Genomic DNA, 20,734 nt, shown 5'->3' on the forward strand with positions numbered 1-20,734 from the left:
AAATACACTGACTTTGGCCTATCTTGTTCAGCGTCACCAAGTACTCCATAACCTCATGCTTACCAATTGACGCTAACATCTTCCCAACCATGAGGTCAGGCAAACTGGTCTATAATTTTCTTTCTGCTGCCTTCCTCCTTTCTTTGTGGGGAGGAGAAGATGGCGGTGCAACGCAGCGCACGCGGCCGCTCCGAAATGATACCGTATTTGTTAAGTAGGTTCCGTGCACAATCCTGATTTGATGGAGACAGACGTGGGAAGCACGGAGGAACATCTGGACAAACTTCTGAAATGCCTGCTTCACTGCCATTGCTACTGTATGATTGAGAATCTCCGGAGGGGAAGGCCCCAAATCCACGACTTTGCCTATTGCCTGTTGCCGGGGCCAGGGTCGAAGTGCTCGGCAGCGGTGGTGCTCGGTGCTCAGTGCTGGAGGGCTGGTCGGAGGCTCGAAGTTTTCGGACGGACTCAAGTGTCGGCTGTGGTGGGTGTTTCCAGGGTGCTGCATCGGCAAGTTTGCGGCGCTGGAGGTTCATGGCAGGAAGAGAGTTTCTCTTCCTTCTACCGTCTGCATGGAATGATGGGACTTTCGAGAGACTTTGAGACTTTTTTTTACTGTGCCCATGGTCTGTTCTTTATCAAATTACGGTATTGCTTTGCACTGTTGTAACCATATGTTATAATTATGTGGTTTTTGTCAGATTTTTTAGTCTTGGTTTGTCTTGTGTTTCTGTGATATCATTCTGGAGGAACATTGTATCATTCCTTAACGCGTGCATTACTAAATGACAATAAAAGAGGACTGTGCGTCCTCATAATGTAATCTAATCTAAAAAGTGAAGTAACTTTTGTGATTTTCCAGTCCTCTGGCACCATGCCAGAGTCCAATGATTTTTGAAAGATAACCATATAACCATTTCTAATGCCACCACAATCTCTAATGCTACCTCTTTCAGAACCCTCGGGTGCAGTTCATCTGTCTGGGTGACTTATGTACCTTGGTCCAGCTGTTCATATGACCATCACCACCTGCTCCTATGGTTTCATATGACCCTGATCAGGGGAACTCATGAGGTGAAACATGTTCCCCAAGGGTGACCTACAGCTAGCGAAAGGAAGGAGTGCCTTATACTTACTTTGATAGGGACCTATCTTCACCCCGCAACTCACTTCAATAATTAATTGTACATTAATTTCAGTTCTTCTTCTTCCCACATTCTCATCAATGCCTCGAGATTTTATCACTCACCTACACCAGGGACGGATTTGGAACACGGAGCACAGAACAGTACAGCACAGGAACAGGCCATTTGGCCCACAGCATTGTGCCAAACCACCCAACAATCAAATCAAAAACACCCAAGTACTAACCTCTCCTACCTACACTATGCCCCCATCCCTCTATCTTCCTTATATCTATGTGTCTAACCAAATGTTTCTTAAAAGCCTCCAGTGTATTTGAGTCTATCACCATACATCCGGCACCTATGGCTCTCTGAGTAAAAACCTTACCCCTCATATTCCTCCTGAACCGTCACCCTCTCACCCTTAGTGCATGACCTTTGGTATTGGACATTATAATCCTGGGAAACAGATACTCTCCATCCACTTTATGCCTCTCATAATCTTATAAACCTTTATTAGATCTCCCCTCAGCCTCCGGCGCTCCAGAGAAAACAACCAAAGTTTATCCAGCCTCTTGTGATAGCACATGCCTTCTAAACCAGGGAGCATCCTGGCAAACCTCTTCTGCACCCTCCCCAAAGCCTCAAGATTCTTCCTATAGTTGGGGAACCAAAACTGTATGCAATGCTCCAGATGAGGCTTAATCAGAGCTTTGTAAATTTGTAACCTCTTGACTTTTGAACCCAATGCCTCGACTAATAAAAGCAAGATTTCAGTGGCCAATTAACCTGTTGCCCTGTACAATAAGATAGGGGAGATAAAATCTTATTTCCCATAAGTTATCTGATGTTCAGTTCTGTTCACCTCATTATAGGAAGGACGTGGATGCTTTAGAGAGGTTGCAGAGCAGATTTACCAGAATGCTTTCTGGATTAGAAAGCATGTTTTATAATAGGTTGAGAGAGCTAGAATGATGGAGGATGTGAGGTGACTTCATAGAGGTATACAAGATGATGAGAAGCATAGATTGAGAAGATAGCAAGAGTCTTTATCCCAGGCTGGATATACCTAATACAAGGCATCATTTTAAGGTGATTGTAGGAAGGTATTGTTGCAATGGAACGGGGCGAATCCAAACGCAGGACACAGACATGGAGGTAGAGTAATCTAAAGTGTTTATTAACGGTTACAGGGAAGGCCAGCAAGCGATGATTAAGCAGAGGAAAGCCAAGGAGTGAGGAAGGCTTGGCCGGGGATTGAACCCGGGTTGCTACGGCGGGAATGCAGTGTTTAACCACTGAGCCAATGGAGAGTGTAGGTGGGCGTCAGAACGAGGCAGAGCAGAGATGCAGACCAGGATGCGAGCGTGGCTGGAGGAGAACAGCAGGCAGAAGGATGAATGGGAAGACAGGTGGCATGCAATGCTCCTATTAACACGGAGAGACAGAGTTAACACTCGCAAACAGCATGGGAACAGAATTTAGAATACACCATTCTAAGTGGTCGAGAGACTGGGTTAACACAGGCAAGCAGCACGGGTGAACAGAGGAGCAGGAGGCAGGCAAAACTTTTCTTGACACATGATATTGCTGGAGCTGAACGACAAACGAGACAAGCAGCAGGCAAAACTTATCTTGACATGGAACGTAGAAAGGCAAACGGCAGACAATACTTTTCTTCACACAGAGAGATAGAGGTTCACAGGTAAATCTCGGTACTGACGTATAACTTAGAATACACAATCCCAAGTGGCTGGGAACGTGAATTACCGCACTGGCTGAAGCAACGGTCTGGTGATGATTGGACGCAAAGGCAGAGTTTTTATGCAGCAGGTTCAGAAGAGAATCAGGTACCGCAATCACTAAGCCCGGGAGAACACGGGGAAAAGGGAATTAGGAGAAAACTTGGAGTCAACGGTTGGGACTGTGACAATACACCCCCCACCAATGGGAGCCTCTAAGAGATCCATCAGACTTGCCCGGATTGTCGACGACCCGGGCAGGTGGAGGGGTTTCGGCAGGAGGGCACATCGGGCTGACAGACACAGGCTTCTCTCTTGTGGAAGTCAGTGAACGCTTTTCTTGCTCAGCTACAGACAAATGCTCAGGACTGCTTATTTTTCTTAGCTGGACAAGTGGTTGGTTTGTTCAGGCTACTTACATCACTGGTCAGGTTTCTTGCTTTATCTTCAGTAGAGAGTCACAGTATCATGCCAATAATTCTGGAGATTGACTTGATGACTGAGCCATTTTTGTGACTGCATTACTATTTAGGAAATGACCACAAACCTTATCTAAAGCAGCCACTAAACCAGCACCATCATTGAAAGCTGACATCACTAGTGCATTATACTTCTTATGAACATCCAGAATTGTGTGAATGTACATCTTGGAATCATTCAGAGCAGCGTCTCCACACTTCTCAATGGCAGCCAAGCCCTGGTTATGGATATGTGTTTCTAGAAGTTTCTTCGGCTCCTCAAGGCCATTTTGGATTTGTGACTCTAACTTATACTTTTATCCAAGTCCTCATTTCTATCAGCATCTAATAAACTCTGGAATTCAGTATGAAAAATTTCTAGAAGTTTCTCAATAAGTACTTGTTCACATTTACAAGCCAGGTCATCCTGTTTGATTGAGATAGGCACAGATTCCATTCAACACTTTTACTAGAAAACTTGTAATCTTCCCACTGCTGGGTATAAAATTTGAAAACACTTTCATCCTTCAAATCTTCACCATCCATAAGAAGGTTTGTCAATTCTCTGGTTTAAATAGCATGTTTTACCAATCATTGTACAACAGAGAATATATGTATGAAGTCCAGACTTTGAATTTGATGTGGTTCTGAATGGTGTGGACACATCATGTTTGGCAACACAGACACGATTTTCTCAGCCAAGCCTATTTTCTGAGGCCATACCCTCTAAGTATCCAGACCTGCCTCTCGTTTTTTTTGCACCACCTTGCTTTCCCTTTTCTATTTATGATTTATAATTTAAATATTTAATATTTACTATCGATTTGTACTCCAGGGTGCACGAAGAGCAGAATCAAATATCGCTGTGATGATTGTACGCTCTAGTATCAATTGTTTGGTGCCAATAAAGTATAAAATAATTTTCTTGAAAAGAACAAATCAACATCAATATCAAAGTTGCACGTTGTAATACACCATGTCATACCACCCCCACCTTGTCAACTGGCGACAGTCCATTAATCCTTGACTGAAGTACGATTCAGTTCTTAACAAAACATTGACTTCTTCTAATTGTTTTTTAATTGCACAATTTTCTCATTTGATACCTGGGAGCTCTGAGTCACTTTCTTCAAACCTTCAAGTTGCTCTCTGGACGGGGTTCCAATAGGGAACTCTGGCTGGCAAGGGCTTGTAGGATAGTGTTTGTGTCCGCTGGGTCCGTGCTGGCCAGGCTGTCCTGTTGCAATGGAACGGGGCGAACCCAAACACAGGACACAGACACGGAGGTAGAGTAACCTAAATTGTTTATTAACGGTTACAAGGAAGGCCGGGGATCGAATCCGGGTTGCTACGGTGGGAACGCGGCATTTAACTACCGAGCCAACGGAGAGTGTCGGTGGGCGGTGGAACGAGGCAGAACAGGGATGCAGACCAGAGTGTGAGCGTGGATTGAGGAGAACAGCAGGCGGAAGAATGAACGGGAAGACAGGTGGCATGCAATGCTCCTATTAACATGGAGAGAGTGTTAACACAGGCAAACAGTGTGGAAACAGAACTTGGAATACACGATTCTAAGCGGCCGAGAAACAGGGTTAACACAGGCAAACAACGCTGAAACATAACTTAGAATACACAATTCTAAGCGGTCGAGAGACAGAATTAACACAGGCAAACAGCATGGCTGAACGGAGAAGCAGGAGGCAGGCAAAATTCTTGACACAGGGCATTGCCGGAGCTGAACGACAGGCCGCAGGCACAAAACTTACCTTGACAGGGAGCGTAGAAAGGCAAACAGCAGACAATACTTTTCTTAACACAGAGAGACCGAGTTACACAGGTAAACTTTGGTACTGAAGTAAAACTTAGAATAATTATCTTGACATGGAGTGACAGAGCTTCACAGGTAAACCTCAGTGCTGAAGTAAACTTAGAATACTTCTCTTGACATGGAGTTTCACAGGTAAACCTCGATAATGAAGTAAATTTAGAATGCACCGTTCTAAGTGGCTGGGAACGTGAATTACCGTACTGGTTGAAGCAACGGTCTGGCCATGAGTAGATGCAAAGCCGAGGTTTTTATGCAGCAGGTTTAGATGAGAATCAGGTGCTGCAATCAAGGAGCCCAGGAGAACACGGGGAAAAGGGAGTTAGGAGAATATGAGGAATCAGTGGTCGGGACTGTGACAGGTATAGGAATGATGTCAGAGGTAAGTTTTATGCACGGAGAGTGGTGGGTGTATGGAATTAACTGCCAGGGTGGCAGTAGAGGTAGATACATTAGAGGGATTTAGGTAAGTATTAGATAGGCATATGGATGATTTAAAAAAAATAGAGGGAAGGGGTTTATTGATGTTGGAGCAGGTTAAAAGGTTGGCACAAAATTGTCGATCAAAGAGTCTGTTCTGCACTGTAAGCTGCTCATGTATTCTATGGGAGTGTTGAAATCAAGCGAACACAAATTTAAGGTGAGAGACAGAAAGTTTAAAGAGGTTAGTATTTACATAGAGAGTGGCAAGGAAAGCATATGGCAATCTTGCCTTTATTAATCAAGGCATTGAGTTAATGAATCAGTAAGTTACATGCAGGTTTTTAAAACTCTGGTTCAGCCACATCTGGAGTATGGCATTCATTTCTGGTCACTTCATTATAAGAAGGAAAAGGAAGCTAAGAAGAGGATGCAGATGAGGTTCATGTGCTACAAGGAGAGGTTTCAGATGGATGACAACTTGCTGACAGTTCATAAAGCGAGAAATCCAGCTAAATACTTTATTAATAACACTTTTTGTAGAAAATTGTAGTTAACTATCACTGAAAACAATGAAGAAGCAAGCGAAGGTGAGGCTGACTCGAGGGTTGAGGCAAGCAGGTAGGATACAAAGTCGGAGTGAGGGCGAGACAGAGTCAGAGTTTGAGCGAGCAGTGCTGAGCAGTTTCAAAGCCAGTCCACCTAAACTGAGAGCGAGGTTTGATCGATCTAAGTGCCTTACTGATTTGGAAAGGCAGTACAGGCCAGAACATGGCGTTGGGGTTCTGGCTCAGGGCATATTGAAGTGACAGGGCCAAGGTCCTAGTGTGAAGAACAACCCGATGTTTGGATGATCTAAATGCTGGGCTGGATGGACTGAAAAGGCGGGGTGTCAGGACCAGAGGAAATGTTTGAATGGTTCCTTTCGCTGCTCCATGACATTTACTCTGGTCTCCATGGCACTGAAGCTGAGGCTGTGAACTTGCTCTGGCTGCTCTGGACTTTGTGTCTGCAAGCTTTGTGATGATTTGGCCTACTGTGCAACAAACTGAAGCTGAGGCTATGGACCTGCCCTTGCTGCCCCAGGCATCATGTCTATAGACTCACTTTCACTCTGAATGCTTTTATTGTTTGCACGATTTGTGACTTTTTTTCTCTCTCTTTTCACATTGGGTGTCTGTTGGTCTTTTTTTCAATGGGTTCTTTCGGGTTTCTTGTTTTGTGGCTGCCTGTGAGCAGACAGATCTCAAGCTTGTATAATGTATATATACTTTGATAATAAATGTACTTTGCATCTTCGAACTTTGGACAAACTTGTGTTTTTTTTACCTGAGTCTGAAGTTTATATGAGAAGTATATTTTATACTTTATTGTTGCCAAACAATTGATACTAGAATGTACAATCATCACAGTGATATTTGATTCTGCGCTTCTTGCTCCCTGGATTACAAACATTAAATCTTAAAAATAGTAAATATTAAAAATTTAAATTATAAATCATAAATAGAAAATAGAAAAATGGAAAGTAAGGTAGTGCAAAAAAACCGAGAGGCAGGTCCGGATATTTGGAGGGTATGGCCCAGATCCGGGTCAGGATCTGTTCAGCAGTCTTATCACAGTTGGAAAGAAGCTGTTCCCAAATCTGGCCGTACGAGTCTTCAAGCTCCTGAGCCCTCTCCCGGAGGGAAGAAGGACAAAAAGTGTGTTGGCTGGGTGGGTCGTGCCCTTGATTATCCTGGCAGCACTGCTCCGACAGCGTGTGGTGTAAAGTGAGTCCAAGGATGGAAGATCGGTTTGTGTGATGTGCTGCGCCGTGTTCACGATCTTCTGCAGCTTCTTCCGGTCTTGGACAGGACAACTTCCATACCAGGTTGTGATGCACCCTAGAAGAATGCTTTAGATAGAGTAGACAGACAATATCTCTTCCCCAGTGTTGAAATATCTAGTACTAGCCAGCATTGATTGAAGATAAATTGGGGTGGGGGGGGTGGGAGAGTGTGAATTTCAAAGGAGAGGTGAGGGACAAGTTTTTGACACAAAGAGTGGTGGGTGCCTGGAATGTACTGCCAGGGGTGGTGGTGGAAGTAGGTACATTGGAGAGATTTAGGAAGCTTTTAGACAGGCACACGAAAGGAGAGATATTGACCTCATATTGGCAAATGGGATTAGTTAGTGTTAGCTCAATTAACTTGCACAACATTGCAACATTGGCAGAGCCAAGGTGAGGAAAGGTCTGTGGTCTGATCGATTTCCATGTGCCGAATTGGAAAGATTGGATAATTCAATGCGGCTGAGGTGAGAAGAGATCTGAGGTTTGATCTGATGGAGCTGAATTGGAAAGGTTGGGAACTGGCCATGTTAAAGTGGCAGGGCCTGAGTACAAGAGTGAGGATCGACCTGACTTCTGGGCGATTTAAGAGCTAGGCCAGAATGAAATGGTCAGGGTGTTGGGGTCAGAGGTGTGAAAAGGGCTGGTTAGGCTCGCAGCTCCATGGGGTGCTGGACTGAGGCTGTGACCTGCAACTGCTGGACTTCTGGATCAGCTGCTGTGATGCTTGGTATTGTGAACTTCAGCTCTGAATGCTGTTTGCTTGTTTTTATTGTTTACATGATATGTTTCCTTTCTCTCTCTCTCTTTCTCTGCTCACTGGGTGTTCAGATGATCTTCTTTTGTTTTTAATGGATTCCATTGGGTTCTTTGTTTCATGGCCTGTCTGTTAGGAGACAAATTTCAAGGTTGTATAAAATCTACATTCTTCAATAATAAAATGCACTTTGAACTTTAATAACTAGAATGTGTTGTCACAGAAGGCTAAGGAATCAGGCTTAGTCGCTAAATTCGTGAATCGGTTAGACAGATATTTAACTAGACAAGGCGCTGAAGGATGTGGTCCAAGTACGAGCAAGTGGGATTGTAATTGGAATTGGTATACAATGTCAGATGTAGCAATGTACAATGAAAAACTTGTCTTGCATACTGTTCATTCAGATCAATTTATTACACATTGAGGTAGTACAAGGTAAAACAATAACAAAATGCAAACTATATGTCATCAGCCACAGAGAGACTGCATTGCTGATGGATAATAAGGTGCAAAGTCATAACGAGGTAGATTGTGTGGTCAAGTGTACTGGGGAACCATTCCATAACAGTGGGGCAAAAGATGTTCCTGAGCCTGGTATAAAGTTCAAAGTTTGGGCACCACGGTAGCGTTGCAGTTAGTGTGACAGTATTACAGCTCAAGGCATGCCAGAGTTTGGAGGTCAATTCCCCAACCCCGCCTCTAAGGAGTTTGTATGTTTTCCCTGTGAGCCACATGGAATTCCTCTGGGTGATCCAGTTTTCTCCTACAGTCCAAAGACATACCAATTAGTAGGTTAAATGCACATTGTTAACTATCCTGAGATTAATCCAATGTACCTCTTCCTAGAGATGCTGCCTGGCCTGCTGTGTTCACCAGCAACTTTTATGTGTGTTGCTTTTAATCCAATGTTAAATAGGTGGGTTGCTGGTTGGTGTGGCTTGTTGAGCCAACTGCACTGTATCTCTAATTAAAAATTTTAAAAAAACAAAGTAAATTTATCATCAAAAGTCACTGTATCCTACTCTGAGATTCTTTTTTTGCAGGTATTCAGAATGGAACAAAAGATACAATAGAATCAATGAAAAACTACACACAAGCAAAGACTGACAAACAACCAATGTGCAAAAGAAGACAAGAAGACAGGCTGTGCAAATACAATGTATAAATAATACTGAGAACATGAGTTGTAGAGTCTTGAAAGTGAGTGCATAGGTTGTGGTATAGCTTCAGTGTTGAGGTGCGTGAAGTTATCCATGCCGGTCCAGGAGCCTGATGTCTGAAGGTAATACCTGTCTGTGAACCTGGTGGTGTGGGACCTAAGGTTCCTGTATATCTTTCCCAATAGCAGTAGTGAGGAGAGAACATAGCATGGATGTTGGAGGTCTTTGATGATGGATGCTGCTTTCTTGGGGCAGTGTTCCTTGTAGATGTGCTTAAAGTTGGGGATGTCTTTGCCTGTGATGGACTGGACTGTATCCACTGCTTTTGATAGGCTTTTCTATTCTTGGACATTGGTGTTTCCATACCAGGCAGTGATGTAACCAGTCAGGATACCCTCCACTGTGCATCTGTAGAGGTTTGTCAAAGTTTCAGATGACATGCTGAATCTGTGCAAACTTTGAAGAAAGTGGAGTTACTGTCATGCCTTCTTTGTAATAGCACTTATGTGCTGATCCCAGGACAAAAACACCCAGGAACTGACTCTCTCCACCCCCCAATTCCCTAATAAGGACTGGCTCATGGACCCCCAGTTTCTTCTTCCTGTAGTCAGGAACTGGCTCCTTCTATTTGCTGACAGTGAGGGAGAGGCTGCGGTTGAGCAATCTCATTCCTGTACGCCAATTCCTCACCACATTTGATTTGGCCAATAACAGCGGAATCTTTAGCAAACTTAAGTATGGAATTAGAGCTGTGTTTCACCCACAGTCATAGGTGTAAAGCAAGTAGAGCATGGGGCTAAGTACATAGCCTTGTGTCGCAAACACAACTCTGCTGTGGGGTCTGCGCTCCCTTGCAGCCAGGCTGCGCATCAGGTTTGGCAATTATACTCATGAATATGCATGTTCCACTTAATTACTGTTTCATTATAAGATCTGAAGACATAAGAGCAGAATTAGGCCATTCAGCCCATCAAATCTGCCTCACCACTTCATCATGGCTGATCCCCGATCCCACTCAACCCCATACACCTGCCTTCTCGCTATATACTTTGATGCCCAGGCCGATCAGGAAACGATCAACTTCCGTCTTAAAAATATCCATGGACATGGCCTCCACCACAGTCTGCAACAGAGCATTCCAAAGATTCACCACTCTCTGGCTCAAAAAAAAATCTCCTTACCTCTGTTCTAAAAGGTCACCACTCAGTTTTGAAGCTGTGCCCTCTAGTTCTGGATATCCCCACCAAAGGAAACATCTTCTCCACATCCACCCTATCTAGTCCTTTCAACATACGGGAGGTTTCAATGAGATTCCCCACACAATCGTCCAAATTCCCATGAGTACAGGCCCAAAGTTACCAAACGCTCCTCATATGTTAAACACTTCATTCTCAGAATCTTCCTTGTGAACCTCCTCTGGACTCCCTCCATGACAACACATCCTTTTTGAGAGATGGGGCCCTAAAATGCTGACAATACTCCAAGTGTAGCCTGACTAGTTTCTTATAAAGCTTCAGCATTATCTATTTGTTTTTGTATTCTATTCACCTTGAAATAAATGCCAACATTGCACTTGCCTTCTTTACCACAGACTCAACCTGTGAATTAACCTTCTGGGAGTCTTGCACAAGGACTCCTAAGTCTCTCTCATCTCTGATATTTGAACCTTCTCCCCATTTAGGTAATAGTCTGCACTATTGTTTCTTTTACCAAAATACAGTATCATACATTTCCCAACTCTATATTCCATCCACCACTTTTTTGCCCATTCTTCCAATTTGTCTAAATCCTGTTGCAGTCGCCTTGCTTCCTCAGCACTACCTATCCTTCCACGAATCTTTGTATCATCTGGAAACTTTGCCACAAATACATCAATTCCATTATCTAAGTTATTGACAAACAATGTGAAAAGTAGTGGTCCCAATACTGACCTCTGAGGAACACCGCTAGTCACCGGCAGCCAACCAGAAAAGGTCCACTTTATTCCCACTTGCTACCTCCTGCTTGTCAGCCAGTCCGCTATCCATGCCAGTATCTTTTCTGTAACACCATAGGATTTTATCTTGTTAAGCAGCCTCTTGTGTGTCACCTTATCAAATGCCTTCTGAAAATCCAAGTAAATGACATCCACAACCTCTCCGTTGTCCACCCTGCTTGTTACTTCCTTGAAGAATTCTAACATATATATCAGGCAAAATTTCCCTTGACAGAAACCATGCTGACATTGACTTATTTTATCATTAGGCTCCAATTACCCCGAAACCTCATCCTTAATAATAAACTCCAACACTTTACCAGCCAGAGGTTAGGCTAACTGGCCTATAATTTCCTTTCTTTTGCCTTCCACCTTTCCTAAAGTATGAAGTGACATTTGCAATCTTCCAGTCCTCTCAGACCATGCCAGAATCAAATGATTCTTGAAAGATCATGACCAATGCATCCATTATTCTTCAGCAACCTCTCTCAAGACTCTGGGATATAGTCCATCTGGTCCAGGTCACTTAACAATCTTAACACCTTTCAGTTTATCTAACACATTTTCCATTGTAATAGCAATGGCACTCACTCCTGCTCCCTGACACTCACGGACCCCTGGCACACTGCTAGTGTCTTTCACAGTGAAGACAGATGCAAAGTACCCATTAAGTTCATCTGCCATTTCTTTGTCTCTCATTACTACCTCACCAGCATCATTTTCCAGTGGTCCAATATTAAATTAGATTAGATTAGATTATGAGGACACTCAGTCCTCGTTTATTGTCATTTAGAAATGCATGCATGCATTAAGAAATGATACAATGTTTCTCCAGAGTGATATCACAAAAAAAAGGACAAACCAAAGACTAACACTGACAAGACCACATAATTACAACATATAGTTACAGCAGTGCAAAGCAATACCATAATTTGATAAAGAACAGACCCTGAGAATGGTAAAAAATAGTCTCAAAGTTCTGATCGACTCCTGATAGTCCCCGACAGCAGGCAGCAGATGGAAGAAACTCTCTCTGCCATAAACCTCCAGGCACTGACAACTGTCGATGCATTGGAAGTACCCGACCCCAGCCCCAACTTAATCTCCCTTTTAATCTTTATATAATGAAAAAAAATCTTTTGGTATCCTGCTTTACATCATTGGCTAGTTTCCCCTCATATTTCATCTTTTCCCTTCTTATAGCTTTTTTAGTTGACTTTTGTTGGATTTTGAAAGCTTTCCAATAATCCAACTTCCCACTCACTTTTCCTGTCTTGTATGCCACTTCCTTGGCTTTTATGCAGTTTACCTTCCCTTGTTCACCACGATTGCCTAGCCCTGGCAGTTGTGAACTTCTTCTGTGGGGAATATCTATCCTGCACCTTGTGAACTATTCCCTAAAGCTTCCACCACCTCTGTTCTGCCATCATCCCCAGCAGTATCCCCCTGGGCAAGCTCCCCTCTCATGCCTCTGTAGTTCCCTTTATTCCATTGTGATACTGATGCATGCTTCTCCATATCAAACTGCAATATGAATTCAATCATATAAAGATAACTGCCTCCTAAGGGTTTCTTTACATTAAGCTCCCTGATAAGATCTGAGTTATTACACAACACACTGTCTAAGATAACCTTTCCCCGATGAGGCTCAAGCACAAGCTGCTCTAAAAAGCCACCACGTAGGCTGTCAACTAATTCTCTCTTTTGCAATTTGACACCAACCTAATTTTCCCAATTCACTTGCATATTGAAGTCCCCCATTTCAGTTGTCATTACCTTTAACAGTATGGCTACAACACTCCGGCCAGACATGGTCCTGTGGTCCACAACAGCCAAGCTGGCAGATGTTGTGGAATTGACAGTACCATGGGAAGATGGTGTCGAAGAAGCTTATGAGGGGAAAAAGACCAAGTACTCTGAACTGGCAACTGAAGCTGCCCAGAATGGCTGGAAGACCAAGATTTTCCCTGTAGAAGCGGGATGCAGGGAATTCATTGCTACATCTACGACCGGACTCTTGAGGAAGATGGGGGTGAGGGGTCACTCCCTCCAACAAGCAATCAAGTCCTTCTCAAATGCAGCAGAAGAAAGCAGCAATTGGATTTGGATTAAAAGGAAAGACAACAACTGGGCTGCAAGATGAAGACAGGAGGGTATGGAACTGAGGGGGGTGTATCTGGGATGCCAGGTAGCACCGTCGAGCCCTCTGGAGATGTCATGGGCTTATCAATGAAACGTCAAAGAAGGAGGGTGCCCACCTGATGACCCTGATGACATACCTACCCTCCCTCCTTGTCACCACTCCAAACCCACTGCCAACATCGAGAGTGACGTCTTATCATAGGGATTGAAACATCAAGTCAATAGACAATAGACAATAGGTGCAGGAGTAGGCCATTCAGCCCATCGAGCCAGCACCACCATTCACTGTAATCATGGCTGAATCAAGTCCTAGTAGCTCTACTATTATATGCCTTTTCCAACGCCCTATGCAATCCCAACCCCACATCTTAGCTACTATTTGGAGGCCTATATATGATTCCCATAATTTTTTTTTACCCTTGCAGTTTCTTATCTCTACCCACGAGGATTCAACATTATCTGACCCTATGTCACCTCTTTCTAAAAATGTAATTCCATCTCTAACCAACAGAGCCACACCACTGCCTATGCCTTTCTGCCTGTCCTTTCAACACAAGGTATATCCTTTGGTGATAAGCTCCCAATTATGGCCTTCTTTCAACCACAGCTCAGTGCCCACAACGTTACACCAACCAATCTCTAATTGTGCCATGAGTTTGGCACCTTATTCTGGATGTTACAAGTATGTGCATTTAAATACAGTACCTTCAGTCGTATATTCTTCACCCTTTTGAATTTTTGCTCTGTGGTACAACTTAACTCTTTGCTCTGACTGTATTTGTACCCAACCATTGGCTTGTCCTTCCTTACATTCATGTTATATCCATTATCTACTTGTAAACCTGCTGGCTCATCCTCAGCTCCATCATCCTGGTTCCTATCCCCCTCTCATATTAGTTTAAGCCACTCCAGACAGCTCTAGTTAACCTTCCTGCAAGAATATTGGTCCCTTAGATTCAAGTGCAACTCTTCCTTTTGTACAGGTCACACCAGCCCCAGAAGAGGCCCCAATTTTCCAGAAATCTGAATCACTGCACCCTGCTCTAATTCTTCAGCCATGTATCCATCTGCCACCTAATTATGGTGGCATTTAACTCCCTACTTTTCACTACAGTCTTGTTGAGACTTGAGCAAAGCACCAACATGATGCTCTCTGCTTACCCTCATCCTTGTCTGAGAAAGAGGAGTAGTACTTCAACTGACACTGGAAAGGAGCGATATTTGTTTAGTATTTTGATATTGCTTTCGGCTGTGGTGTTGGCGATTTATTTTCAGTTTGAGAGTTTTAGTTACTGGCCCTGTTGGCCTGGCATTTATTGTTTTCCTTTCCCTTAAAATTCTCAAAGCTCACATTAAATTGAGTGAACGTTCGGCCCGGTTCAGTGTCTCTCTGGGTCTCTCTGTCTCTCTCGCACTTGGGCCATATCCTCCTGGTGCATCTTTGCGAATGGTGATTATGGAGAAGGTGGTACGTGCTTTCAGGTTAGATGCTCAGTAAGATTGGGCAGGATGACCTGCTACAAGGGTTTATTTCTGTACTGTACAATTTATAACTTCCAACATATCAAGCTTACTTACCATTGCCCCTATTGGGCACAGGCCGTCGATAACAGCGCACCAGAGTAATTGAAACATAGAAACATAGAAGGCCTACAGCACAATACAGGCCCTTCAGCCCACGAAGCTATGCCATACATGTCCTTACCTTAGAATTTACCTAGCTTTACCCATAGCCCTCTATTTTTCGAAGCTCCATATACCTGTCCAGAAGTCTCTTAACCCTATCGTATCCGCCTTCATCACCATTGCCGGCAGTCCAATCCACGCATTCACCACTCTCTGCGTAAAAAAACTTACCACTCTCATCTCCTCTGTAACTACTTCCAAGCACCTTAAAACTGTGCCCTCTCATGTTTGACATTTCAGCCCCAGGAAAAAGTCTCTGACTACCCACACGACCAATGCCTCTCATCATCTTGTACACCTCTATCAGGTCACCTCTCATCCTCTGTCGCTCCAAGGAGAAAAAGCCAAGTTCACTCAACCTATTCTCATAGGCATGCTCCCCAATCCAGGCAGCATCCTTGTAAATCTCCTCTGTACACTTTCTATAGTTTCCACATCCTTCCTGCAGTGAGGCGACCAGAACTGAGCACAGTACTCCAAGAGGGGTCTGACCAGGGTCCTATGTAGTTGCAACATCACCTCTCGGCTCCTAAATTCAATCCCATGGTTGATGAAGGCCAATGCACCATATGTCTTCTTAACCACAGAGTCAACCAGCGCTGCAGCTTTGAGTGTCCTATGGACTCGGAGCCCAAGATCCCTCTGATCCTCCACACTGCCAAGGGTCTTACAATTAATATTATATTCTGCCATCCTATTTGACCTACCAAAATGAACCACCTCACACTTATCTGGGTTGAAATCCATCTGACATTTTTCAGCCCAGTTTTGTATCCTATCAATGTCCCGCTGTCCACAACACCCCTAACCTTTGTGTCATCAGCAAACTTACTAACCTAACCCTCCATTTCCTCATCCAGGTCATTTATAAAAATCACGAAGAGTAGGGGTCCCAGAACAGATCCATGAGGCACACCACCGGTACCTGGCCTCCATGTGGAACATGACCCATCTACAACCAGTCTTTGCCTTCTGTGGGCAAGCCAATTCACAATCCACAAAGCAATGTCCCCTTGGATCGCATGCTTCCTTACTTTCTCAATAAGCCTTGCATGCGGTACCTTATCAAATGCCTTGCTGAAATCCGTATGCAGTACATCTGCAGCTCTACTTTCATCAATGTGTTTAGTCACATCCTCAAAAAATTCACTTAGGTTCGTAAGGCACGACCTCCCTTTGACAAAGCCATGCTGACTATTCCTAATCATATCATATGTCTCCAAATGTTCAATAATCCTGCCTGTCAGGATCTTTTCCATCAACTTGCCAACAACTGAAGTAAGACTCACTGGTCTATAAATTCCTGGGCTGTCTCTACTTCCTATCTTGAATAAAGGAACAACATCTGCAACCCTCCAATCTTCCGGAAACTCTCCCATCCCCATTGATGATGCAAAGATCATCGCCAGAGGCACAGCAATCTCTACCCTTACCTCCCACAGTAGCCTGGGGTACATCTCATCCGGTCCCGGTGACTTATCCAATTTGATGCTTTCCAAAAGCTCCAGCGCATCCTCTGTCTTAATATCTATATGCTCAAGCTTTTCAGCCCGCTGTAAGTCATCCCTACAATCGCCACGTTTCTTCTCTGTAGTGAACACCGAAGCAAAGTATTTATTAAGTACCTCTGCTCTCTCCTCCGGTTCCATTCACATTTTTCCACTGTCACACATGATTGGTCCTATTCTGTCATGCCTTATCCTTTTGCTCTTCACATACTTGTAGAATGGCTTGGGGTTTTCCTTAATCCTGTCTGCCAATGCCTTCTCATGGCCCCTTCTGGCTCACCTAATTTCATTCTTAAGCTCTTTACTGCTTGCCTTATAATCTTTTAGATCTCTAAATTGCCTAATTTTTTGAACCACTGGTGAGCTTTGCTTTTCTTCTTGACTAGATTTACAACAGCCTTTGTACACCACGTTTCCTGTACCCTACCATCCTTTCCCTGTCTCATTGGAACTTATGTATGTAGAACTCCATGCAAATATCCCCTGAACATTTGCCACATTTCTGCCATACATTTCCCTGAGAACATCTGTTTCAAATTTATGCTTCTAAGTTCCTGCCTGGTATCCTCATATCTCCCCTTACTCCAATTAAATGCTTTCCTAACTTGTCTGTTCCTAACCCTCTCCAATGCTATGGTAAAGGAGAGAGAATTATGATCACTATTTCCAAAATGCTCTCCCACTGAGAGATCTGATACCTGACCAGGTTCATTTCCAAATTTCAAATCAAGTACGGCCTCTCCTCTTATAGGCTTATCTACATATTGTGTCAAGATCTCTTCCTGAACACACCTAACAAACTCCACCCCATCTAAACCCCTTGCTCTAGGGAGATGCCAATCAATATTTGGGAAATTAAAATCTCCCATCACGACACCCTGTTATTATTACACCTTTGTAGAATCTGTCTCCCTATCTGCCCCTCGATGTCCCTGTTACTATCGGGTGGTCTATAAAAAACGCCTCGTAGAGTTATTGACCCCTTCCTGTTCCTAACTTCCACCCACAGAGACTCCGTAGACAACCCCTCCATGACTTCCTCCTTTTCTGCAGCCGTGACCTGGGACCTCTACTTTTCGTGATTTTTATTAACGACCTGGATGTGGGGGTAGAAGGGTGGGTTGGCAAGTTTGCAGATGACACAAAGGTTGGTGGTGTTGTAGATAGTGTAGAGGATTGTCAAAGATGGCAGGGACACATTGATAGGATGCAGAAGTGGGCTGAGAAGTGGCAGATGGAGTTCAACCTGGAGAAACATAGAAAATAGGTGCAGGAGTAGGCCATTCGGCCCTTCGAGCCTGCACCGCCATTCGGTATGATCATGGCTGATCATCCAACTCTGAACCCTGCACCATCCTTCCCCCCATACCCCCTGATCCCTTTAGCCACAAGGGCCAGGAAGTGTGAGGTGGTACACTTTGGAAGGACAAACTCCAAGGCAGAGTACTAAGTAAATGGCAGGATATTGGTAGCGTGGAGGAGCAGAGGGATCTGGGGGTACATGTCCACAGATCCCTGAAAGTTGCCTCTCAGGTGGATAGGGTAGTTAAGAAAGCTTATGGGGTGTTAACTTTCATAAGTCAAGGGATAGAGTTTAAGAGTTGCAATGTAATGGTGCAGCTCTATAAAACTCTGGTTAGGCCACACTTGGAGTACTGTGTCCAGTTCTGGTCGCCTCACTATAGGAAGGATGTGGAAGCATTGGAAAGGGTACAGAGGAGATTTACCAGGATGCTGCCTGGTTTAGCGGGTATGTATTATGATCAGAGATTAAGGGAGCTAGGGCTTTACTCTTTGGAGAGAAGGAGGATGAGAGGAGACATGATAGAGGTATACAAGCTATTAAGAGGAATAGAAAGAGTGAGCAGCCAGCGCCTCTTCCCCAGGGCACCACTGCTCAATACAAGAGGACATGGCTTTAAGATAAGGGGTGGGAACTTCAAGGGGGATATTAGAGGAAGGTTTTTCACTCAGAGAGTGGTTGGTGCGTGGAATGCACTGCCTGAGTCAGTGGTGGAGACAGATACACTAGTGAAGTTTAAGAGACTACTAGACAGGTATATGGAGGAATTTAAGGTGGGGGGTTATATGGGAGGCAGGGTTTGAGGGTCAGCACAACATTGTGGGCCGAAGGGACTGTACTGTGCTGTACTATTCTATGTGACGCTATCTGTGATCAACAGTGCCACACACCCACATCTTTTGCCTCCCTTTCTATCCTTTCTGAAACATCTAAAGCCTGGTACTTGAAGTAACCACTCTTGCCCCTGAGCCATCCAAGTCTCTGTAATGGCCACAACATCATAATTCCAAGTACTGATCTATGCTCTTGGTCCTTAGTCCAGGACCAGTTTTTCGTGTTGTCCCCAGGTGTAGTTTATTTTTGAAGATCCTTCCTCTCCCAGGGATGAGCTTCTGTTGACATTTCTGTAGCTCTGGGTTATTACAGGATGAAGTTGCTAACCCATGCCCAACCCTCCTCCTTTCACAGCCAGGTTTAGGATTGTCCATGGTGAAGTTTAACATACAATGGTTTGCATTTATCTCTTTGTCCTTGGATAGATATTCAAAGTGTAAGACTCGTTGCGTCTAGTGGCATGATCTCGGGGGTGGTGCCCCCTCCCCGGCCAAACTTTAGCGCTCTTGTTTGGGTGGATGCTACGTGTTGTGTCCCCTGTGTAACATCAGTACCCCGAAATAACATTCGGTCCACAATGTGTGGTTAAACGACTAAGATTTTATATTTAAGTATGGTGTTAGTAGAGAAACAAAAGAAAAGGAAAACAAATAAAAAGCGCTAATAATCTTATAAACATGTCCAGTGCACAAACGTTGGAGCTCATGGATTCCTTTTTGCTGATCCTCCTTCGCTCGTCGTCGACCCCTGAGCTCCCGCCCCGAGTCCAGGCCCAGCGGGTCCAGCCATCGTCTCCTTAAGCCACGTCTTCTCTCTTCATCCCCCTCGCGCCTTCTTCCCGAAGCTCGCGCAAGCTAACAGCTTTCAGACAGACAGAAAGAATAACATCTATCCCAATTGGTTAGCAAATGAACACAAGTCCCGTTATCACTAATTATAACCCAAACATGCAGCTATAGAGAACCACTGCCTCAGCAGTTAACAGTACAGAGAAGCCATTTTATTTACCTTAGCAGTAACATAAAAGAAGAAACCCTTACAAAAGCAATACACTTGAAATGCAGGAGGAACTCAACAGTTCAGGCAGCATCTATGGAAATGAACAAACAGCCAATGTTTCAGGATGAGCACCTTCTTCAGGACTGGAAAGAATGGAGGAAGACACCAGAATGAAAAGGTGAGAGGAGGGGAAGAAGGACTAGCTAGAAGGTGATAGGTATAACCAGTTGGGTGGAAAAGTTAAAGGACTCGAGATGAAGGAATCTGAGAACAGAGGAGAGTGGACCATGGGAGAAAGTGGAGGAGGAGGTGCACCAGGGGCAGGTAATAGGCAGTTGAGAAGAGGCAAGAAGCCAGAGTGGGGAACTTTTCAATGGCTGTTTGCTCTTGTTTGGGATTCTCTTGTATGGGGCAATGACTTCAGATAAGGAATTGGGTACATGGGGCCGTATGGTAGATTAGCAGTTAGTGCAGCATTTCACAGAGCCACCTGAAAGACTGGGCTTGGATTCTGCTGCTGTCTGTAAGGAGTTTGTACATTCTCCCTGTGGCCACTGGCTTTCTCTGGATGTTCTTGTTTCCTCCCACATTCCTAAGACAATAGGGTTAGGGTTAGTACATTGTAAGCATGTAATGTTGGTGCAGGAAGTGTGACAATCTGCCCAGCACAAACCTTGCTGCTTTGATTTGACACAGACAACTATTGCACTCTCTCTTTTGTTGTACATGTGACAAATAAAGCTAAGCTCCTGTGTTTTATGGTGACCATAAGATCATAAAGCGCAGGAGTAGAATTAAGCCTTTCAGCCCATCGAGTCTGCTCCACCATTCGATCGTGGTGGATTTATTATCACTCTCAACCCTGCTCTCCCACCTTCTCCTCATAACCGTTGATATCCTTAATAATCAAGAGCATATCAACCTCCACTTTAAATATACCCAATGACTTGGCGTCCACAGCCAAATCATTCTA

The sequence above is a fragment of the Mobula birostris genome, chromosome 12 (assembly GCF_030028105.1).
Source record: "Mobula birostris isolate sMobBir1 chromosome 12, sMobBir1.hap1, whole genome shotgun sequence".
Classification (NCBI taxonomy): Eukaryota; Metazoa; Chordata; class Chondrichthyes; order Myliobatiformes; family Myliobatidae; genus Mobula; species Mobula birostris.